This window comes from Mandrillus leucophaeus, unplaced genomic scaffold, assembly GCF_000951045.1.
Source record: "Mandrillus leucophaeus isolate KB7577 unplaced genomic scaffold, Mleu.le_1.0 Scaffold188, whole genome shotgun sequence".
NCBI classification, from domain to species: Eukaryota; Metazoa; Chordata; class Mammalia; order Primates; family Cercopithecidae; genus Mandrillus; species Mandrillus leucophaeus.
This window is the reverse complement of record NW_012101898.1, coordinates 1,789,916-1,815,534: the sequence shown is the minus strand read 5'-3', so window position 1 is coordinate 1,815,534 and position 25,619 is coordinate 1,789,916. Positions and strand designations below refer to the sequence as shown.

The 25,619-nt window shown below is 41.5% G+C and overlaps 1 long non-coding RNA gene across 1 annotated transcript; it reads right to left on the bottom strand.

Annotated features, from left to right (window-relative positions):
* Positions 1–22,583: 22,583 nt before the first annotated feature.
* LOC105538240 lies at positions 22,584–25,619 on the bottom strand. The gene is made up of 2 exons (XR_001005865.1): positions 25,563–25,619; positions 22,584–22,784 (listed from the first exon to the last, which is right to left on the bottom strand). It is a non-coding gene; the product is annotated as an uncharacterized LOC105538240 (long non-coding RNA).

Here is a 25,619-nt window from a genome sequence, read left to right as displayed (position 1 = left end):
AAGCAAACAACAATAATGAAAGTTATCTTTGAAGAACAGTGACACAATAAACTCTTCCATTTGTACAGGTGAAGAATGGGAGGAGCTGCACACGGCTGTCACATCAGTCCTTCTGGGCAAAAACTGCCAGGTCTCCCTACGCTGTGGTCAAAATGTTTGTTCTTTAATACTTTCCTGGACTTACTAATATTAACTACATGGTAGAATTCTATTATCGCTCTTCCCAATGTTGTTGGAATGTAGATGAGTTCTTCAGGGAGTATTAAAACTATTTTTTCAAACTCTTAATTAGACTTTGGGATGTTTCCACGGTAGCAGCTGGGTATAGACTGCTGAAGATTTTCTTCTCTTGCTAATATTGTGACTGATATGGAAGCCCAAAGATTGACATATTATGCAAAGCATAATTATCTAGTTATGTAACCTTGAATTCCCAAGGTGAAAACTCACGAGCATTTTCAAGCAATGATTCATGATTTTTGCCACTTATTTTAACATATTTCAGTCTCCAAGGTTGAAACAATAAATCTCTAATGTGCCTCCATTTCCATTTTGTGTAATCATTGAGATTCAGCCACATCCCACACCCAGAGTGGGTGGCAAGCTGGGGAAAAGCGATCGGGCAACATTTGAATTCTAGAATCAAGACCATCAAATGAAGAGATGGAATTTTCCACGGAGTACTGGAAAGTGTAGGACTAAAACAGGCAAACTTTATTTTTTTCTTTTCTTTTGTCCAACTTCTTTTTACTTTATTATCTGACTCCAGCAGACAGCCATGAGAAGGCCCAAAAGTGACACACAATCTTGGTTTGGAACCCACATAATCAAAGAAACACGGTTAAGTGCTGTGGACGTGTAGGTAGAGCTTCATCAGGTTGATCATAAACAGCACAGATAACACAAAATGCCGGTCTCCTGGAAGGAGACTTTTGGCTTTTCCTCTGTTCCTGAGCTTAATAAACACAGGCACCAGAAGCAAGATGACTTGATACAAGACTGATTTTATCCATAACCTGAAATGAGATCCAAGTCCATACTTCTTAATTAGACTCAGACAATCCTCTCTGGCACCCAGGAGCCCTGGGGAAGTGATAAAATCTGCCTCTGATGCCTCTCTCTTACAGTCTCCTTTTTGCATTTTTCCTTTGAGGAGGCCTCTTCTTCCCCATAATAATCTACCCCCTCCCCCATCACTCCTCAAGCACTCTGGTCCTTCCAGATGATCTATGAATTTCAGATTCTTGGGAGGAGTACATCATCTTAGGGCCAATCATTCTCTTGCTTTAACAATCAGCATGAGAGCCACTTGAGAATCTTGAGTTAAAATGACACAGTGCTGTCTGATGACTGCCTTTGTAAAATCAATTTTAAAATGTTGCCTATTCTTCTACTCAGTCACTCTCTAACTTTTGCTGTTTACAGTTTTATATTTTAAAGGTGACATCTCCAGTATTCTTGCTTTGGTCTGTGGTCTTAGGTCCAAAAGCAATAAAAGGCGAACTCAACCCTAGGGTTCCATGATGTGAAGCCTTTGCAATGTTTCATTTTAAAGAGGAAACAAGAGTGTGCCACTGTGTCATTTGGGACTCACATTCAAGAGGAGACAGATATTCTGTAGCTGGGAAATTTTTTCCAGGGAGCCCTCACATTAAGGCTGATTTATTAGACCCTAAGTTTCTCCAACCATACATTTATTTGATATATTATTGGGTGCTAAATATGGGCTTGGCATGGTTTTCAGTACAAAAAAGACAAAATCCCTGTCCTTATGGTGTTAACTTAGTAGTGAGAGGAGATCAACAATAATCATAATAAAATAAAGTATGCATTGTGTTAGAAGGTGATACACACTCTGGAAAAAAAAATACAGATCAGTAATGGGCATGTGAGGAGAGGGGGTGAAATCTTAAATCAGCTAATCAAGTAGGTGTCACGGAGACAGCGGTTTATGAACAAAGACTTGAAGGATGCAAGTGTGTCATCAGGAATCTGTCTCTATTTTTGATGTTTGACCTCTGACAGCTTTCAAGTTACACCTTCCTCCCTTTCTGCCTCACAGGCAGGCAAGATGATGGTGCCAGGGAGAAGTTCAAACCACACAAGTCCAAACAACTGCTAGAAGGAGATCATGCATCCTGTGCAGTCAGACGGGGTCCTGTGTTCACATGGTTTCCATGTTTGGTGTAATGTCTTGCTATTAACATCTTGAAATGCTTAATCACTTTTGAACCAGGGGCCCCACATTTTCATTTCACTGGGCCCTGAAAATTCTACAGGTAGTCCTTTCTCCAGGTTCTGAAGCAGAACTCTGAGGAATTCTAATATCTAAACTCAAGCCTGTCCTTCCAGGTTATTAACAAAGCTAACAGTTTTTAACTTTTGAGATGATGATAACTTTTGAGATACATTTTGAGACAACTGTAGATTCACATGCAGTTGTAAGAAAATCTTCATAGAGATCCCAGATACTTTTCCCCCACTTTCTTCCTATGGAAACATCTTACATCAAAAGTATCTTTTCCCAAGGTATGAAGATAGAGCATCTTTTCTGAAACAACTTGTTAGTTTCACTTACATTTTAAATATTTAGATAAGTGGTCCTCATTCTGCTCTTGGTTTGATCTGAAATGTTAGGATTCAATCTCTCAGACTCATGACTCTCTCACCTTGTCTCAGACTCATGACTCCACAAAAGCTGCCCTTGTTAAGGTCCCCAGTGACCTTGGCAGAGTTAGATCCAATGGGCAATTCTCTCTGTAGCTGCCTTTTCATCAGCATTAATGGGGTTGATTTCTGCCTCTTCCTGGACATATTCCTGCTCCTGGCTTCCCTGCACTGAGCTCTCTTAGTTTTCCTCCTGTCTCATTGGGCACTCATGGATTCCTTGCTGGTTACTCCTTTTTCCCTGAATTCTGAGCTCAGGAACTCAATTCTTGCACTTGGTTCTTCTCACTCTAAGTTCTCATCCAGATTCATCATCTGTGAATGGAGGACTCCCATATCCCTCTCTTGAATTTCAGATATGTGCATCCAACTACCTGCCTGAGGAATACTCATATCACTTTCATACCAACAGAATCTCATTTCTTAAACCAAGGTTAAAGGCAATAAACTATTGTAAAGAAAATGACAATTAGATTAAATAGTAATTACTTGACCCATTTACTAATTATTGCCCAAGAGCTGCTGAAAGGTTTCTACTTTTATTTCTAGATTAAATTTTATTTTATTCTTCTACTTTGAGAACTTTAGGGATAATCTGAGGTGCATGTTTCTTCTACTCCAACATGAAATACGTATTTTAAAATTGGATTTTCTATTTTTACATTATTTCCAGTCATCTGTAGCTTTCAACATTTTGAATTAAATTTTATTTAAAAATATCTTGCAAATCCAATCAATGTATTAAATTTTGTGAGAGTTATCTACTTTTTCTTTTCATGCTTATTCCTTTAAATTGAATCCAGGAGGAAATCGTTCTTTTTTTATATGTATGAAGCTTATTTCAATGTCAATACTCTAACCTGATCCTCCAAATTGATGGCTTAGATTAGTGAGAAAACCATATTCAAAAAATACTGAAGTAAAAAATAAACCAATTTCCACTAACGTGAAAGTATTGCTCAGGGCCCTTGTAGCTCTGTCTGGCACCACTATCCATGTGGGGCACCCAGTTAACCATAATTTCTAATCAATCAGAAAAATGAAATTTTTTCCACTTGATGGGATAACTTAGGTATCATAGAAATAGGTTAAATTAGATCAAAGTGCTATTACTTACCTTTTTTTAAACTTTCATAGAAAACACTTTTCTCTGGTTTAACCCAATATGCATAGGCAACTCAGTAGGAAGATTGAGTGATGAAATTGATCACCAGCAGAATAATCCAGACAGTGATCTTTCCAAACAAAGCAAAAAGAAAAACAAACAAGAATGCGAAACATGAGTCCTCAGTGAAGGGGAACAGTTAACTAAGGGAACGTCCCAATCATGAGTGGGGTCCTCCAAGCAAAAGCCAACTAGGTCTCTGGAAATTCTCTTTGGCAGCAGCTGTGAGGGGCCAGCCCTGGTCATAGGAGCCCAGAGTGGGAAGAGGGAGCCTTCCTTCTCTTGAGCTTCTCTCTAGATCTGTGCATCAGAAAACAATGGGAGTAAAAATCTAAGGCCACGAAAGGCCAATTGATGAAGACAATATGATCACAACAATAGCATTTATTCTCTTTTTGCTGAATATAGAGAGAGCTCATGCTTATTGTGAAAAAAATGTAATTGAGAAATTCAGAATGAAGAATGTGATAACCACTTATTTGTGTGCTGTTGGTCCTCCATACATGTGGGTTCTGCACCTATGGATTCAACCAACCATGGGTCAAAAATGTTTTTTTAAAAAATGGAGAGTTGTATCTGTACTGAACATTCACAGAATTTTTCTTGTCATTATTCCCTTAACAACACAGTATAACAACCGTTTATGTACCATTGACATTGTATTAGGTATTATAAGTAATCTACAGATAATTTAAAATATATAGTAGGATATGTGTAGATTACATGCAAGTGCTACATTTTAATAAGGGACTTGAGTCTCCATGGATTTTGGTATCCACAGGGAGTCCCAGAACCAATCCTCCATGGATAATGAGGGATGACTGTACAAACTTCCAGTTGTTTTTTAATGCATATTTGTATAAATATATGCAATTAGGATTATATTCCATACATATTGTTTTACAATCTATGCTACTCACCTATGTCATAATATAATTACATTATACAAAGTTTTATGAGTATCTCATAAACAATTTTCCATGTGTTGAAATAGGCATTGAAAGGGCCATAAGATTCAGGAGGCTTCATTATAGCTATAAAAAATTCTTTGTCACACTTATACAAGTTTACATGCCCATCAGTCAGATAAATAAGAGGGCAAATACATAATTATCTTTGTCAGTTTGGTAGATGGAAATAATATTGTTATTTCATTTTGAAATTTTTTAGTAAAATTATTTTTTGTGTGTGAAATCTATTTCATTTCTCTTTATATGAGTTGTCTTTCATTCATCTTTTGTTTGAGACTGTCTTTTAAGCACTCTTTTTTATATTTTTACTTTTAAGTTCAGGGGTACATGTGCAGGTTTGTTATGTAGGCAAACTTGTGTCATGGGGGTTTGTTGTACACATTATTTTGTTACCCAGGTATTAAGCCTAGTATCCATTAGTTATTTTTCCTGATCCTCTCCCTCCTCCCATCCCCCACCCTCTGATAGGCCCCAGTGTGTGTTGCTCCCCTCTATGTGTCCATGTGTTCTCATCATTTAGCTCCCACTTACAAATGAGAATATGTGGTATTTGGTTTTCTGTTCCTGAGTTAGTTTACTAAGGATAATGGCCTCCAGCTCCATCTGTGTTCCTGCAAAGGACATGGTCTCATTCTTTTTTATGGCTGTATAGTATTCCGTGGTGTATATATGCCACATTTTCTTTATGGAATCAACCTAAATGCCCATCACTTGAACACTCTTTATATGTTTAGCAGCACTCAGATGGTCTACCCATATCTTGCCAGCATAAAGTCTCCTTAACTTTAGAGACTCAATCAATTATGGGAGCTCAGTGACCCCTAGCCTGATTGCTAAAAATTAGCTCCCAGGCCGGGCGCGGTGGCTCAAGCCTGTAACCCCAGCACTTTGGGAGGCCGAGACGGGCGGATCACGAGGTCAGGAGATCGAGACCATCCTGGCTAACACGGTGAAACCCCGTCTCTACTAAAAATACAAAAAAATTAGCCGGACGTGGTGGCGGCGCCTGTAGTCCCAGCTACTTGGGAGGCTGAGGCAGGAGAATGGCGGGAACCCGGGAGGCGGAGCTTGCAGTGAGCCGAGATCGCGCCACTGCACTCCAGCCTGGGCGGCAGAGCGAGACTCCGCCTCAAAAAAATAAATAAATAAATAAATAAAAATAAAAATTAGCTCCCTACAAAGCATTTTCTCTGAGTTACTTCGGGAGCCCCCAAAGGAGTGCCTCACACAAGCCAACAAGCCCAGGTGGTGAGCACCCATACCACCTGCTGTCTGCTTTCCTCTGTGTGTCCAGCTCTGGCTCCCACTTGCCCATGTCTACTGTCAAGACACAGTATTGCGAAGCCACACTGCTGCCACCAACAGTCAAGAATACCCTGAGGGAGTCAATAGAAAAACTATCTTCTCTTGAGTGGAAAAAGAGTGGTGCCAATCCCATAAACTCTGCCATGCCTGTTCTAACGTTGCAAGAATTTTCTATGCTGTGTGCAGTGACTCACATCTGTAATCCCAGCACTTTGGGAGGCTGAGGTGGGAGGATCACTTGAGCCCAGGAATTTGAGACCAGCCTCATCTCTACAAATAATTCTAAAAATTGGCTGGGTGTGGCGGTTCACGCCTGTGGTCCCATATATTTGAAAGGCTGAGGTGGGAGAATTGCTTGAGCCCACGCAGCTGAGGCTGTGGTGAGTCACGAAATACCACTGCATTTCAGTCTGGGTAAGACAGCGAGACCCCGTTAAAAAAAAAAAGAATTTTCCAGAAATAGGAAATGTGCTCTTTTTTATAATTTACACTACATCTGATTTCCTGAACCTAGAAGCATTTCTCCTAGTGCTTGTGAGTCTCAAAAAGTTTCTCATGAACTTTTAAAGTCATGAGTCCCCCCAAAGCTTCTGGTCTTGCCTAAAATACAGGAGCACAAATTCAGACTTCCTTCTTTGATCTTTGCCTTTTTCATGCCTCCCATCCATGTTGTCTTCCCTACTACTGGGCATAGCAGAGAGTGTAAACTCTTACTGAGATTTGTGCGACAGAGTGAGTTGCTGGGGAAGGAGAGGTGGAGTTTGTACTGAAGAGCCTCTGTAATCCAGCTTAAATAGCCAGATATGCCACGTCATACAAGCATACTGACCACTTGTCCCTCACAAATGTTGTAAATATTATCTTTTACTTGCTTCCACTGCGATTTATTAGGTTGAAGTAAGTAACAGTTTGCATCTTCAAGAATGAGATTAGGGAGCTGACGTCTCTTTATGGAAACAGTTAAGTATTATGAAACTATACTACTATAGAACACCTACAAAGGCTAGATAAAAATAAACTAAACTTCTTTGAAATACATAGCTAAGCTCAAAAGAAAGTAAGGAAATTCTCAAGGCCACAGAATCGAAAATAGATATTTACTCAGTTGTGTTGGGTGAGTTGGAGGCGGGGAGCAGGGGGAAACAGGGCATGCCTTTCTTGGTAACCAACGACCATAGGCGTGGATTTTAGGGGTCAGAGCAAATAAGTGCTTGGTGCATGTGTGATGATGTGGTGAAATCCCATCCCAGTACAGTCAGCCCTGTTGAACAGGCATATAAAACATCCACTCACTGGCAAATAGTTAACAAAGAGGTTGTCTTCTGGGATCTTGGTGGGAAAAACTCTTCCCTTAAAATAATAACAGTATTTCTCTCATAAGGTTTTAGTTTGATGTGACTATCCTTGGGAGCCCCCAAAGGAGGAAAGTAACAACAAAAATGTATCCCTGCCTGGTACCACTCCTGCATGCCCAGGACCTTCTAAAAGAGGGAAACTTTTAATCCAGGACATTCCGGATTTTCATAAAGCCCCACAGAGCAAACAAACTCACAACCTACATTTAAAAATCACAAAAAGAACAGGCTACCATGTGCAAAAATTAGCAGAAAACACAAACAGTAGATTCAGATACAAGAATAATAGGATAATGACTAAAAAATTAGCATGCTTCAGATACTAATGACACAACAGAAAACAGAAAATAAGTTCAATAGCCAAAAGATTATGTAAATTCTACTAATAAAAATTATGTTCATTGAAAATAAAAGCTTACTGGGCAAGTTAAAATAGTGAGTTAAACCAGATACATCCAAAATGTGGAGTTTGAACAGTTACATAAAGACTTACTCACCAAATTAATATCATTTTGGATATCAAATGCTGGTCTGACGTAATTCTGTGTGGATGCCCATTTTGGAAGAGTTAGAGGAAAATCAAATGACAGCAAAAGATCAGATAGCCCTAAAGGTTTGGATAAGAAATTTCCCAAGAATTCCTGGTTGATAGGTTCACCAATATTCTAGATAAGGAGATTTAGAGGTAAACAGCATATCCATGCTGAATTCCATCTTTAATTATAGGTTGTGTTCTAGATATTTATGCTGAATATTAAAAAGATGTACATAATGCAGCAGAGACTGATCATGTTCTGCAATACAAACTTCCTCTACTTCTTTAGCAATAAAAACCCTTGTCTGAGGACTCTGACATCCTAAAAAAGTAAGCTTATTCCTGAGATTAAATTCCTAATAATGGGATTGAATGAGTGATGTGTGAAATCTCCAAATTGTGCCTTACTTAGCAGGCAAGATAATACCAACCATCTCATTCCCTTCCTATTGGCTGAAAAGCAGATATGGTGGTGAGAAATATTGGGCCATCGAAACCAGAACATTACCAAGGCATGGTAAAATGACAAGGAGAAGGAACCTGAGTGCCCCATGACCTTGTGGAGCACAGTTACCACATTAGATGTTTATGGGAGAAAGCAATAAACTCATTTTGTGTTTAGGTCACTGCAAATTTGGATCATTCTCATACACAGCTGAATGTATATGGCAGAATTTGGTACTTGGAAGAGAATGTTGTGCGTGGCATTTGTTAGAATCCAGCTGGCCAATCTGATGTCACTGGCTTAGAGAAAGCATCTGGATAGTGGACAGCAAAAGTGCAGATTTTGGTGGGTAGAAAGCTGGTGACCCTTGTTATGCAGTGACAAAGCATCTAATGACATTGTCTCTGCAGCATCTTGGGATGAAGAACACATAGCATGACCAACAGTAGGGGAAATGATCAGAAAATTCGGAATGTTGATGTTTTCTTGTTGACACTTGACACTTTTGAGAGAAGCCCTCATGAGAGAGGCAAATTTAGGCTACAGGTGGCTGCACATCAAGCAAAAATGAAAGAGAACCAGAGCTCTGCTAAGTTAGATCCTCTCATGATGGGAACATCCTCATGGCCCACAGTCAACTTGAAGTGAATATGAGTTCTCTTGGGACTTTGCAAGTTTGATAAAGCCAAACCTTATCCAAAACTGAAACAGTGATAAGAGGTGGTTCCAAATGGACTGCAAGGGGAGGAGATAGAACTGTGTGATCCTATTTTGCTAACTCTTCTCACTTATGGACTTTTCTGCCAAAAATTGAGAGACCAGAATAGGGGAATTTCCTTCCCACAAGGACTATGTTCCTGACACTGCCAAGGTAGACACCATTAACTCGAGAGGACTTTTGGCAGTACACAGAGTCCAGAAAATAAAGATGCTAAATCTTCAGGTGTAAATGACAGTTGCCTGCTAAGTTTTTGAGAAAATTGTGTTGCCAAAGAAGCCACCAGACAAGCTTGATTGGTGACTCAGGCCACCCTGCTGGGGGTGAGTGGCAAAGGCTGTGTGTGCCCCAGCTGAACCAGAGCAATGCACTCTGATATGTCTTGGCTCTCTGTGCTCATTCAAATCTCATCTAGAATTGTAATCCCCATGTGTTGAGGGAGGGACCTGGTGGAACGTGATTGGCTCATGGGGGCAGTTTCCTCCATGCTGTTCTGATGATAGTGAGGGAGTCCTCATGAGATCCGGTTGTTTGATAAGTGTCTGGCAGTTTGCCCTGCATGCGCTCTTTCTCCTGCTGTCATGTAAGACGTGTTTTGCTTTGCTTTTGCTTTCCACCATGATTGTAAGTTTCCTGAGGCCTCCCCAGCCATGAGGAACTGTGAGTCAATTAAACCTCTTTTGTTTATAAATTTCCCAGTCTCAGGTAGTATCTTTATAGAGTGTGAAAATGAACTAATACCCCCTCCCACACACTCCTAGTGATCTCCTTCCAGAGAGTTTCCCAGGGGATACCAGATGGAGTGACTTCAGTCTCACAGCAATGGCTCTTGGGAAGCATGCATTCATTAGCAGGGATCCACCACTGCCATTTGTCTGCCACTGAAGTTTCTGTTCCTACTCTACCATTCTATATTGGATCCAATGGGTGCACAGAAAACTTGTCTTTTAGTTTACAGTTGTTCAACTGAGAGGAGGAAGCCTGGACTTAGTGGATAACACTGTGTGTTAGGTACAGATCATGAACTTGAAGGTGAAAGCAGCAGCAATAAGACATACACAGATTGCCTCCATTAGATCGAGGATACGTGTGTTCTTTATGTGAGATGAAAGGTAAGCACAGATATTGGATGGCCAGCGAGTCAACTAAGAAACCTCTAGATAGCCCTCAGTGACCATTATTTCTTTTGGATATAATACTATATACTATGTTTAGCTGGGTGCATGGTGACCCACAATCTAGGTCTGTCCATGCAAGTAAGTTCTGGCCAAGGAAATGCATGTGTGCCATTCAGGGCACATTTGTAGGGGGAAGAGTATGCACTCCACTTCTTTCTCTCCTCCCTCCTGGCTGGAATTTTCAAGGTGATGGTTAACCATGGACCATGACGATGTGGGCAGCCCACTGAGAATGGCAGAGTCACAGATGGAAGGAGCTAGGTCCCTAGGAAATTTGCAAATGGTTGCACTCCAACAGTTCTGGCTCTTCGCTTTTCCTTCTCCTTCTTCCTTCTCCTCCTCCTCCTCCTCCTCCTCCTCCCCCCCCTTCCCCCCCTTCTCATTTATTTCACACACACACACACACACACACACTTCTACACTGAAAGGTAAAGCAGTGAACGATAAATAAGAGCCTCTTTCCTGTAAGGAATTGATGAGGATAGTGGTGTACTGCAGTGGGAGGACTGGCCTAATTGCCAGGAGACCAGGCAGCAGATGCAGCTCCGTCCCCAACTGGCTCTGCAAAGCCAGTTATGTGAAGGACACATAATCACTTCAGCCTCAGTGTCTTCATCTGTATGATGAGGTTTAGGATCAATGATCTTGAAAATCCCTTCTAGCTCTCAAATCCTATCTTGACATTAACAAAATAATATTAATTTTGCTGTTTCATAATCTGCAATTATACATTCGCGTCTCCAACTCCATCTGCTTGCTGACCCTGGGAATGTAAGCCATTAAACTTGGAATAAAAATGCTTAGAAGTTAAGTTTGCCTTTTCGTTATGAAATAAAATTAAAGTGCCGAGAGTGTTTTGTCAGTTCAAATTAACATTTGGACGCAGGAAAGCCCCGATTTGTGTATATGGAAGGCAGCGAGCAGTCTTTTTAATCTGCCACAGTGTTCACATTTTCTCAGAGTTAGGAAAAGTAAAAAAAAAAATGCTTTGAAACCAAATGAGGTTTTCTTTTTCCAATTCAAAATAGTTTGGAGGATTTTTAATTTCCCACCTGTTTTTCTAAATAAAGTGAACCACGAGGCTCTGGTTTGGTCACAGCACTGAGATTTTAAATGGCCTGCACATTGCCTTGCATCTGGCTGTTTACCCAAGGGGGAAATCAGTCCTGGCAGGTATCCTCTGCTCAAGTTATATCTAGGTGTGTCCAGTCAGCCTGATCCCAATCTTTTTGTAAGAACTGGTTTTGCTGGGACTGGTAATGCCTTCTGCAAAATCCCATAACCTACAACTTCTTTTGTCCTTCATCTCTAAGGAACAATATCTTGACAAGCAAGAGCTGCTTCTTATCTAGGATCATAACTTGGGGCAGGCTACATTTAATGTGACTTGGGCAAAACTCAGGACTATCTTAAGGTGTGTATTTTCTTTAAATGAGTGAACTGGGAAAAATGACTTACTGTACCATAGAAACAAGTTGCCTATCTTAGGTAATGTCATTCTCTGAGTTAAAGCGATTTACTCCAATCCTGAGTATTTTCGTCACATTTTAAAATTAACGGGAACAACCTAACACAGCATTACTGTCATTCCTTTAAGTTTCATTCCACAAGCAACCATTTTTGAGTACCTAGGACACAGAAGTCACCATCTCAGACACTGTGAATACCAAGAAGATAAAACATGGTCTTTGTCCAGAGACTGCAAGACAAAGGAGTCTCTAAGTCATCAAGACTTAGAGGAATGGTAAGATTTTACATTAATGTTGACGTGCTTTCAGAAGATAACCTGCAGGCTGTGTTTGTTAAAGTTCCTTTAGGCAGTGGTTCTCAAAGGGTGGTTCCTAGACCAACAGCATTAGCATCACTTGGGAACGGCTAAAGATGCAAAGCGTGGGCCCCATCCAAAGCCCACTGAATCAGAAACTCAGGATGTTGCTGGGCACCGGTCTGATTTTAGAAAGCCCTTCTGATGATTTTAAAGCATGCTCAAATTGAGAACCACTGGGCTAGAGCAGGGATCAGCAACTATGACCTGGAGGCCAAATCTGGTCTGTTTTTGTAAATATATTGTTATTGGAACACAATTCACTTACATATTGTCTAGAGTTGCAACAGAAACTGTATGGCTCACGAAGCCTAACAAATTTGCTCTGACGTTTTACGGGAAGAGTTTGCCAACCCTGGCCCTCGTGTACCATGGAGGTGTTGGGGAAGAGCCAGTCTCTGAAGTCAGCAATGCCACCATCTGACTCCCAATTATGCCTCCTAGCTGTTTCATCGTGGGGGAGGTTACTCAACCTATCTGTGCCTCAGTGTTCTTATCCATAAAGTGGGCGTAATAACATTCCCCAGCACAGTTAATTTGAGAGTTCAGTAAGTTAATACTTTAAACCTCAGACTAGAGCCGGGCAAGCAAGAAATCCCCAAAACCTGTTAGTTATTGATATATGAAAGGCATATTGTGAGACACTTCGCTAGGGAATGCCACAAGCCTTAGATATTTATAACTTCACTGATGCTGTCACACATAGGGATGAATCTGACATTACGTCCACACACTCCACCCCATGACGCTCCAGGGGCTGAAATACAAGGCAATCCAGCTCACTCAGTGTTTGAGTTGGCGGAGGCTGGAAGGTGTGGCAGAATTTTCTGGGAGCAGTGTATTTATATAGGCCATTTCTGCAGTTGGCCAAAATTCTGATATATTTCCCTGGGTGAGCTGAAATGGTATTATCTCCTAGAGGTAGGGGAAGGGTGAAGTAAACATGATCGTAGCTCTTATATTGGCATGATTACATAATCACGTCTGTGCTGATTGAGCTGGAAAGTTGGGGTAGGAGAGAGGAAACAAAGGTCACTGGGGCGTCCTTCCTCAGTTCATATCCCAGAGAGGCCCCTTCCCCCAGGCACACAGCTGTGAAAGCTGATCCTACCTAGCAGAAGAGAAAAGGTGTGTGTGTGAGTGAGGCAGAGACCACCATAATTTACGTAGTCCCTAAAGTAATACATCTGGCAATGAGAATTTTGCAGAGGACATTACTGATAAGCAAAACACTTTATAGAAATAAATTGGTAAAAGTGGATATTTCATCAATAAATTGATAAAAGTGAATCTTTGAGCACAATAAGCAAACACTAAGACTCTTTTGTGATTACATAAGCTACAGAATAGAAAACATGTTTCTTAATACAGTCCAGGATGGAATGAGTTGCTATATAGTACAGGCAAAACAATAATTCTAGAACCTTAGAGATGGCCAGATAAACACAACTGGGCACTAAAGTCTTGTTTGTTCTCTTGGTCCAGTTGTTTCTCAGGACTATCGGAATGATCTATGCTTTAAAAACAGGTGAGGTTTGGTACTGAAAATAATCTGAAGTCCACTGGTTCTTGAACAGGCTGAGCATCAGATGTACCTGGGAAACGTTTCTGAAACCACAGGCCTGGATCCTACCCCTTGGAGACTGATTCACTACGTATAGCGTCAGCCTTGGCTTGTGTATGTTGAAAAAATTCCCCAGATATTTCTGATTAGTCACACCAGTTAAGGGTCATCCTCAGCTCCTTTGAGGGGAGTTATTGGAGATTCAGATAAAATTCCATTGTATAACTGTTAAAGTTTACTGTGTTGAAACTTGTATAAGCAGTTTGGTACTAGAAAGAGAAGGGAGCTTGGAGTCAAATATTCACGGGCTCTTTCGGTTATTAGTTTGGGATTTACTTTGTAGAGATTCATTCTCTGGACCACATTTTCAACATCTATAAAATGATTTTGCTTGTGGCTGTTGTCTGTTGAACATCCTGTGTCACATTGCTTTGTTCACTGAAGTTTCTTTTTGCTGACTTAAACATCTATACTGATCACACCTCTAGGAGGCTGGCCATCTGTCCTCTCCTCTAACAATAGTAATTCCACTGCAGCCCCTATTATCATGAACACATCTTGGACCACAAGTAAACATTCGGATTCTGGACCTCCTCTAGTCCTCCAGTCTGTTGAAACCATGATCCTTTTTCTCCCTGTGTCCTCCTTGTTAGCTTACATTGTGTGACCATCCTTAAAGTCGCCTCCCTGCAGACATCCTTGACTTTTGCGTTCCTCTCTCCGGTTTGTGTGGGGATGCTACCTCCTGGTTGGAATCAATCATCCATGTTATCCACACCGGTGCCTGAGCTAGCGAATGGTCCTCGAGAAAATCCCACAAATATGCTGATGGGGTTCACTTTAGCGTGATTACCATGAGCCTTGACTGGTCATCCAACACCGCATGGACATTCCAGTACACGTTCCCAGTAAGTTTGTTTGCCTGATTTCCAAGATGTCGATTTCATAGTTTCTCTTCTCTTTTCTAACATTCATGTCTTTTCCCTACTCCCTACCCAAATCTAGCCTCATACTTCATTACTAAAACATAAGCCCCCAGGGCAGCAAGCCCTTGAACAATTTGCACCACTGAAGAATCCATTTCTACCTCTACCTGGTCTCCCTGGTTCCTACTCCAATGACCATTCAAGGCGGGGGCTCTACTGTCTCCAAACGAACTCCTGTGAACTCTTACCTTTCCAAAGCCTTCGTTCCTGGAGTTATCTTATTTCTTTATTATGTAGACACTTTCTCACTGTACATGGAGTTATCTCAACCAACATATAAACATGCTTCCAATGACCCACTGTGGAATATAACCCTCTGTGCACAGGTCCACCTGCTACCAGTTTATTTGTTTCTCTTCAGGACAAAACTGCTCTAATGAGTTTCCACCTCCTGTCTGCACTTTCTTCCTTCCTATTAACCCTCTCTATTGAATTATGAAATCTTCTGAGCATACAGAAAAGGATAATAATCTAATGAACACCCAGCAAAGCATCTCTGTCTGATCTTAACATTTTTCATTATTTGCTGCATTTTTTTTTTCATTTTAGTGGAAAACAGAATCAAAGATAAAGTTGGTGGCCTTTGATGATCTTTGCACAATCTCCCTTTTCCCTCCCTTGCCATATTACTGAATTTATTATTTATCATTTCTGTGCTATTTTACTACTGTGCATGTATCCATAAAATATAGATCTGATTTTTTGGTTTACATACTTTATATAAACTGGCAGTATACTACATGTCCCTTCTGCAACCTTGTCAACTGCACTGCATGGAATGTACATTTTAGACATTGCAAGAGTGGCCACAGTGCCTTCCCAAGTGATTGTACCAACTTACACCTCTAAAGGTTCCCTTGCCAACATCTGATAACAGCTGGTATTGTCAGATTTTTTTCATTATTGCTACTCTGATTGGTATGAAATGATGCATCCTGGTTTTAACTGACTTTCCATGATTATTGGGGAGCTTGTGTTGTTATACTTATTGGCCATTGAGCTTCTGGTTTCATTTGTACAGTTTTTGCTTTGTCCTTTTCCAATGGATTGGTAGGACTTTGAAAATATATTTTGCCTACCATCTTTTGTCATTTGTATGCACTGAAAATTCCCCTAGGCTATGGCTTGTTTTTAAGTTGTATATCATCATATGGAAGTTCTAAACTTTAATGTTGTTTACTGTATTGATTTTTTTTTTCTTTATGGCTAGTCTTTATATCTTGTTTTAAGAACTGCTTCCCCATCCAGCGGTCATACAGATAGTGTCTTATAGGTTTTCATAAGTAATGTTTTGTTTCTCACTTTGCTTTAAACTAATTCGAAGTTGTTCTATAAATAGCTTAAGGGGGGGTACTAATTCACTGTTTTTACATATGAGTAGTCAATTGTCTTAGGCCCATCTATTGAGTACCTTTTTTCCCCATTGAGCCACCATACCTCTTTTGTCACATGTCACTCAAGAGGGGGTCTATGTAGGTCTGTTTATAGGCTTTGTTTATTGTTCTCTATGTCTGTCCCTGGGTCAATATCTCCATGTCTTAATTTCTATAGCCCTATGAACAATATTGATATGATGCTTATCAACCTTGTTCCTAATCTACAGACATTCCTTAATCACTCATGGAAATTTGTGTTTGCTTTGCTTGTAAACTTTAGGATGTTAGGTTTCATAAAAAGCCAGTTGAGATTTTGATGAGATATACATTGTATTGAAGGATAAATTTGGGTAGCATGGATATTTCTGTATGAATATTTTATATTCAAGGTATTATATACTGAATCTTCCAATACATCAATGTGGAATAGCATACATTTATTTTGTTCTTCTTTAGGATTTAAATTTAGCTTTATAATTTTTTCACAAAAGTCTTTCAGAACTTAATGGAACTTTCTCTTTATTCTAATTGTTGATATGCAGATTTTCCTAAGTGTTTTTATTAGATACAATTATATCATCTGAAATTAAAAGTTAACTTTTCCCTTTTCAATCACTGTTTAGATGTTGAAGAGAAATATCCATAAGGAGATTTGATTTGTCCTTACAGATATTTCTCTTCAACAACAGTGACTGAAAGTACAGGTTGTCTTGATCTTCTCTTTCAATTGAATGCCTAAGACTTTTCACCACTAAATAACAAGTTTTTTGTTGATTTTTTTTTTTTTTTGGTAGATAGTCTGTCAATTTAGGTAAATTCCCTTCTATTACTAGTTAGCTAAGAGGTTTTTTTTTTTTTGAATGACAAACACGTTTAATTTTATCAAAACATATTCTGCAGCTATTGAAATAATCATATGTTTTTTTTAAAATTTGTTGATGAGGTGATTTATATTAGCATATTTTCTAATGATAAAACATCCTTGAATTTGTTAGTATTTGGCCTATGATTCTTCTATTCACTGGAATGCTGATAATAAAATAAGGATTAATTTTGCCTTGGAAGCAATGACCAGATACTGAACCTACTGGTGATTTGATCTTGGACTTCTCAGTCTTCAGAACCATGAGAAATATATTTCTATTATTTATAAAGTAACCAGCTTAAGGTTTTTGTTATAGCAACCTGGAATGAACTAAAACAGAAATTGGTAATGAGTAGTAGGGTGCTGCTGTAGTGAATACCTGAAAATGTGGAAGCAACTTTGGAACTGGGTAATGGGTAGAGGCTGAGTTTGGCAAAGTAGGCTAGAAAAAGCCTAGATTTCCATAAATGGACTGTCAAAGGTAAAGGCTCAGAAGAAGAGTTATAGACAGAGCCTCAGTCTTCTTGGAGATTATGTAAAAGATTGTAATCAAAATGTTGGTAGAAATATGGATGCTAAAGGTCATTTTGGTGAGGTGTCAGATGGAAATGTTCTGGAAACTGGAGGAAAGGCTATCTTTGTTATAAAGTGGCAAAGAACTTGGCTGAATTGTGTCTGCATTCTAGTGCTCCATGGAGGGCAGAATTTAAGAGTGATATACTAGGATATTTGGTGAAAGAAATCTCTAAGCAAAGTGTTCAAGGTACTACATGGCTTTTCTTGACTGTTTATCATAAAATGCAAGAGAAGAGAAATGAATTAAAAATGAATTTACAATAAAAAGGGAAGTAGAACTGAAAGATATGGAAAATTTTCAGTCTTTCCAGGTTGTAAAGGTTCAAAGGGCATCCTCTGAATAGTAATTGCAAATGAATATTCAGAGACTACCAAGGGCATGGCTAAGCAAACATAACGTTTGATATGATATTAGTGTGGCTATAAGGAAGCCAGACGCTATTTATCTGGACAATAGAAGAATGATTCCAGGGGCATTTCAATCTTTGAGGCTGCCGCTCCCATCATGATCCCAGAGTACCAGGGCCTTCAAGTCAGAAAGGTTTCAAGGGAGGGGCCCAGGGCACCTGTGGCACCTCAGGGCTCACTGCCTGCGGCCTCCTCAGATATTTGTTCCCCGCATTCTAACACAGTGCTTTTAAGCTGCTCCAGCTGGGGCTCAAGTGGGCTCAGATGTGGCTTGGGCCACCCTTCTGAAAGGTACAAGTAATAAGCCTTGATGACATTCTTGGAGTGCCAACTCTGCATTTATATAGAGTGTATGAGCTGTGGAGTCATGGCTATCTCCATGTAGATTTCAAAAGATGTCTTGGAGAGCCCAGAGCCCAGAGCACTGTCCCAAAGGTGAGACAGGTGCAGAGGGTGCCTACTAGGGTAATGACCAGCAGAGCTGTGGGGTCAGGGTTGCCCCCGAGATCCCAAACTGGTAGAGCCACCAGTGTGCAATGCCAGCCTAGGAGAGCTACAGGCACTAGACTCCAACTTGTGAGAGCTACAGCATGGGCTGTGCCCAGCAAAGCCATGGGGGTAGGGCTGGTTGGACCCTTGGATGTCCAACCCTTGCCCCAGTGTGTACGGAAGGATGAACATGGACTCAAAAAAGACCATTCTCAAACCTCAAGATTTAACAGTTTGCCTTGTTGGGTTTTGGACTTCCATGGGGCCTGTGACACTTTCTTCTTGCCCATTTCTCCCTTCCTGAATGGGAATGTTATCCTATGCCTGTACCACTACCGTATTTTGGAAGCACATCACTTGTTTGATTTCATAGGCTCAGAGCTGGAGGAGTTTGCCTTAGGATGGATTGTACCTTCAGTCTCAGCTGTATCTGGTATAGATCATGTTTAAATGAGACCTTGGACTTAAGACTTTAAAGTTAATGCTGGAACACGTTAAGAATTTTGGCAATAAGTTATCAATTTTGGGATGAATTTTGTATAGGAGGACATGAATTTCGAGGGGGCAGGGGAAGAATGCTATGGTTTGACTGTATCCTCCCAAGAATTCATGTTGAAAGTTAATTCTCAATCCAACAGTATTAAGAGGTGGGGCCTTTCGGAGGTGATTAGGCTGTAAGGGCTGTGATCTCATAAGTGGGATTAGCGGCTTGTAAAAGGGCTGGAGGGAATTAGCTGGGCCCTTTTCTCCATCCAGCTCTTCAGCCATGTGTGGACACAGTGTTCCTCTCCCCTAGAGGATGCAGAAACGAGGCACCATCTTGGAAGCAGAGACTCTGCCTTCACCTGCTGGTGCCTTGATCTTGAACTTTCCAGCCTCCAGAACTGTGATAAATACATTGCTATTGTTTAGATGTTACTGAGAATTAAGGCGTTTTGTTATAGCAGCCTGAAATGGACTGTGACAGTATCTATTGCTATTCATTTGCAATTACTATTACTATCCTTGATACTTTAACAAGTGTGTTTGAATTAAATTCCAAAGTTAATCACCATTTCCACCCTTTTCTGGAGTCTTACTCTCATCCTTTATCTTTCCCACTTTCTTGCTGGTCTCTACTCTTCCTTCAACTCTCATCTCAAATGCTACTTTTTCAGTGATGCCTCTCCCATTCCCCAGACTAAACCAGACACTCATATATTTGTCCTTCATAGCATGTATCAGGGTTTAGAATTACATACTTGTGGGTTCCATAACTCAGTAAGCTGTAACTCGGTAAGCTGTAACTTCTGAAAGGGCAGGGATCGCCTCTGTGTGTCTTTTCATTCTATTTTGAATGTGCAGCCGTACGTCTGGCACATGGTGTGCAACAAGCTTGGTTGCAGATGGGAAAGCCGGGTGGGAGAAAGAGGGAGGGGCACTGGCTGCACAGGCCGCAATGTTGAGGGATGAAGCTTCAGGGCTGCCAGACCTGGAGTTACTGAATTCCCTCCATCAGTAAGGAATCACATTCTCCTGCTAAAAACAGAACAGAAACAATGATGGCTAAAGCAAAACAGAAAGTTCTTTCTTTCTCAGGTCATGAAGTCTGGGGTTAGGTAATTCAGGGCTGAGGCAGGGGCTCTATGGAGTCACAAGGGATTTAGGCTACTTTTTACACCATTATCCTTGGCTCATAACTTATATCCTCAAGAGTCTAAACTGGTGCCTGGCATTTCATTTTTTGTTTGTTTGTTTTGGGACAGAGTCTCCCTCTGTCACCCAGGCTGGAGTGCAGTGGCATGATCTTGGCTCATTGCAACCTCCTCCTCCCTGGTTCAAGAGATTCTCCTGCCTCAGCCTCCCGAGTAGCTAGGACTACAGGTGCGTGTCACCATGCCTGGCTAATTTTTATATTTTTAGTAGAGATGGGGTTTCACCATGTTGGTCAGGCTGGTCCCAAACTCCTGACCTCAGGTGATCTACCCACCTCGACCTCCCAAAGTGCTGGGATTACAGGCATGAACCATTGCACCCGACAAGTGCCTGGTATTTCCACCATCACAATCAACTTCCAGGTGGGAATCCAGACCTAGGAGAGAAGGACAGGAAAGATTATGCCCATTTAGTTGTCTGCTCCCTTTTACAAAGCCTGTCTTAGAATCCTACTCCACTTACATCTTATGGGTTATGGCTGAGTTCTATGGCCTCACCTAGCTGCAAGGGAGATTTTTTTTTAAAGCCAAGTGGTTTCCAATTCAAATAAAATCAGGTCTGTGTTATTAAGGGTAATGATGATAATGACGTGTGTGTGAGGGGTGGGTGTGATGCTGCTGACTGGGGAATGATCACTGGAACTGGAGTCAGGGAGACAGTAAGAGGAGGTGTTGGGATTTTGGGTGAGAGACACTGACACTGTGAATTATGGCAACGAGACTGGAATGGAAAGGAGGGTCTGAAACAGCACTTGATGGAGGGCCCACTGGATCCTTGATGGCTCTTCTTTCTACGGATTTGCTTCAGGAGACATTTTACTTTTGGGTTTAATTTCACTTAATAAATCATCTTTTCATTAACTCAAGGTTATTTTGAGTTAATCTCTCTGGTAAATAATGAAATAAACTAAGGCAGAGTAATCTGTGCTTCTAAATCTAAGCAGGGTGAATATTATTTTTGAAAACATATTTCCAAAGGTACTTATTTTTCCCCAAAGCTCTATTTTCAAAGGCAGAGGAACAGAGAGGACATTGATTAATAAGTATAAAACATATCTTTTTTTAAAAAAATGTATAGCCATTCTTTGCTTACAGACATTCAAGATATATACAAGACTCAATGTCAGAAAATAACAGCCTGGAAACCATCCCGAGGCTTTATCTCCATGCCACAAGCTATCTGTATTTTCTTCAGATAGTCCAAAAATCTTTTAAACTTAGCATTTTCTTTCTCTTCTCCCCAGACCATACTTATAAAAGATGACTTGGGCTTTTTCGACACACCAATTTTGTTTAAGCAAATTGAGTTGCTAGACAATATATCCAGAAATTTAACCAAGAGGACAAGGCAAAACACTTTCAGACTTCTAGAATCCTTTAATTTTCTGCACACATAGCTAAAGTAAAGCACAGTATCTTATTAAAAGGCCCGTACTGAAAGAAGAATCAGTAAACTCTTCTTAAGAAAAAAAATAAACAGGGAAAACGACACCTACCCTCCCCCAGCTGCTCCTGCGAGTCAGCACATCTTGTTAATTGTGTGGTCTGCTTGTTGTATCCTTGAGTCATTGCTTTACCCAGGCCGCTTCCTTGAACGTGGCTGTGAGGTGCGGAAATGTGGTTCTTCCGTGAGAAATGGGTTCCAGAGAGCTCAAAGATGAGCCGAGTTTGCCTGGGTTAGGTGAGGTCCAGGTCATGCTGTGCCAACCTCTGGGAACATATGGCAGTGGCAAAGTGCAACCCTCTGACCAGACATGGGCTGTGTGAGGCAGGCCTTGGTGGACTTGAGTAGAAGCTCAGACTGCAGAGCCGGGCACATGATGGGGTCCCAGGCTGTGCCTGGAGGAGCAGACTGACGTGGCCCTTCAGTTTAAGGGCCAGGAAACTGCACGTGCTATGCACATTTGTGCTCACTCTCATCTGCGCCTCAAGTATTTTCTATCTGTCTAAGGTTCTGGGTGGCTCTTTTTAAATAAAACTAGTCTGCTTAACTTTGCCAATAGAGTGGGCTGCTACACTAAAGAGGAATGCGTGTTTCTTGGGGTAAGAGAACCCTAAAGACCTAAAGAAAATCCAAGTGTAGGGGCTATTTCCCTTAAATCTCCCCACTTGTAGATTCCTAATCCATCAAAAGAATCTGACAAAAGAAACCTGTTTGGGTGCAACCCAGCCTCACCTGTACCCATAATCATGTTTTCCCGATACTTTGAAGTAGGTGAGCAATAAAGCAGCACTAGGCAGTCTTAGTGAGACATCAAACTTCACATCTTTGTACCAATGTTTAGCATTAGGAAAAAGACCGATGGGACTGATCAGACGATCTTTTCGTTTCTTCAGTTCTTAAACGTCACGGATCTAAAAGAATGAAGATGGGTAAAAAGAGAACGCTCATGGAGGATGATTGTAATGTGTCTCATTGGCAGGAAAATCCAGTTAAGATGTAAATGTCAAGAGGCCACGATTTCTGGATTGAGGTTTTTTCTATAATTTTAATACAGTCTTACCACATCTTAAATACCACAGATACCTGGCTTTCCTTGAAGGTCACTCATGGCCCACAGTCATGTCCTGATTTCTTCCAGGTGATGTTCTTTCCAGAAAGTCCCCTCCCTGTTCCTCTGGTCTGAGATGGCAGCTTAGGGATGTGGCTGAAATTCAAGCACTAGGGAGGGAAGTAAAGACAAGACAAAATTGGTCAATTAGTACAGAAACGTAAGTGATCTTTCATAGTTCCGAACAGAAGTGAGGTGAATCAGGAAATGGATGGCGTTTTTCAAGTCACATGAATCAGCGCCCCAGAATTCATCATTTTCACCAAGTGTTTTGTTGGTTTCCTCATTCTTTCACATTGTGTGCATGGCTCACCTAAAACAGTTTAGGGAAAGCTGTATTTTATTTTGAAAAGAAGAGAACTAAATATTTTTGTTTGTTTGTTTAAAAATGATCATCCTTAGTTTTATGTGATGAGAAGCAGCGTAATGCAGATAGCTTTCTAGCAAGCAATACCTTTACAAAGAAAAAAAAAAAAGAAAAATTTTGTTTAGAAAAAAGAAATACTTGTATATACTTCAAAATGACTTTGTTTATGGAAAGCCTGCTTATATGTTGGGGGCTGGGTGAGTATTTTACACAGATTACTGTCTTTCTCCTTTCAAGCAGACAACGGACATACCCCTGCCAGGCTGGTGTGTCTAAGCTCCTGGTGAAGAGACTGTAGCTGAGAAAAGGTAAAGAACTTTCCCCATGTTGGCCGGGCGCGGTGGCTCACGCCTGTAATCCCAGCACTTTGGGAGGCCGAGGCGGGCAGGTCACGAGGTCAGGAGATCCAGACCATCCTGGCCAACATGGTGAAACCCTGTCTCTACTAAAAATACAAAAAAAAAAAAAAAAAAAAAAAAAGCCCAGAGTGGTGGCGGGTGCCTGTAGTCCCAGCTATTTAGGAGGCTGAGGCAGGAGAATGGCGTGACCCCGGGAGGCAGAGCTTGCAGTGAGCCGAGATCGCGCCACTGTACTCCAGTCTGGGCGACAGAGCAAGACTCCGTCTCAAAAAAATAAATAAATAAAAAGAACTTTCCCCAGGTTAAAACTCAAAATTACATCCTCAATTTAGATCCATTTCACTTTAAACAAAGGATGCACTCTAAATTATAATTTGGTTTATTTACCTGCTTATTAGCAATTATTTTGTAATTATCACTAAAATATACATCTTTTAACAGTGCATTGGTGCAGCCTGTAAACAGCAAAACTGAATTCAACTCTCCCCCTACATACACACAAAATTACAGAATTTATCCAGTTAAGTGTTATGTTATCAGACCTATTGGGTTATGCTGTAGAAAGCTATCTTCTTCCCACTGCTTAGCTCTATATGCCAAGAATTTTTTCTTTTTTTTTTTTCTTTTAAAGTATTAACTGCAATGTTCAGAGGCAAGAAGAGGATTAGCTGAATACATTGGGTTCTAATTTCTGTCTCCTTCACCCTGGCCACATAGGCTCCACAGGTCCGTGAAAGGCTGCAGAATCCAAGCAGAAGGCAGCTTCCTCCCTACATCTTCCCCACTAGAAGCAGCCAGGCAAGACCTTGGCCTGCCTCTTCCTCACAGGGAGGCTCCTAGGCCTCTGTGCCACGTAGGCAAGAGAATCGGAATGTCTGGAATGGAGCTAGTGTCTTAAGTGCCAAGCAAGGGAAGGGAGAACGGTTAAGCTTTTCATTCAGGTCCCCAGGAGCCTGCAGCTGCCACACAGCAGGCCAGGAGCCCCCGCCACAACCCAGGGAGAAATGCTTGCCAAGGAGGCCTGCTGGCTACTGACACTTCCTCCTAGAGGCCTTAAAGGAAATCCCAGTAAGGGCTGAGTACCCAAGACAGCCAGATCACACGTGCCAGAAACTGAGCATTTGGGGATGCGCTGGGCTTTCATAGAAACCTTCGGAACTGCTTTCACTTAACTCTTTTATTAAAAAATAAGTTCTAGAAAATAGACACATCGATGGCAATTTGTATTTCCATTGTCCTCTCAGGTCTGCATGGCTACTGTGCGAGAGCTATGACACCCTGCAGCCTGCAATAGCGTCTTTGTTTTATTGATGAGCTCAATGGAACCCTTACGGACGCGCCGGACCATGCCCAGGACCAGCGAGGCCCATCCATAACCCACCACTGGCTGGAAGGGCGCTGGTGTGAACACGGGTCCTTACGGGGTCCCTACCTCACCGCGGTTAGGAGAGGGCAATTCACGCGTTTCTTCATGCAGGGACCTTCAAGCCTCCCTCTGAGGTGCAGATGGAGAAAAAAGGGCCCAGAGATACTGTCCCGCACCCCCATCCAGCGGGAAAGGGCCACTCAAGGCCAGTCAGGACTCCGCACCCAAGTTTTATACCTTATACTCCTATAACTTTACCATTTGCTCTTTTCGCGAGGCTGGCCCCCTCCCTCTCTCCCCCACCGCCTGCTTCAGAAGCTGAAAAGCTGCAACAAAGTATCCAATTATACACGTCTTCAAAGGTACTTCACTTGCTTTCCAACTATCAACTTTTCACCTGAGTACTTAGTAAGGCCCAAAGATCCTGCAAAAGTGCAACAAGAAATATTCGGCTCAGAATTGGACGAATGACTGACCATACGGGACTTCTCTCTTAACGCTCAGCGTGGCTACCTGGGGACCCCTTCACCTGCCTCCCTGATTCGTCAGATTTGTTCATTTCCTGGACTTCAACCTTCTGAAATCGACCCAAACTAGCCGGGAGGCTCACCCCCAAAGGGCTCCTCCAAGAACCCGCAACGACTGACTCTCTCGTCTTCTTTAAGGAGTTTCACTCTCAGAACGGATGAGGGTGTCACACAGAAAGAACAAAATCACAAAGTTCGAGTTCCGGAGGACCAGACGGCCCCTGCCCCCCAACCCCAGGGCCAGATTCAGCCGAGGGAAGAGCACGTACCTGGAGCCGAGGCCGGCAGAGCGGCATCGCCACGTCTCAGGTCTCGGCCGGCGCCCC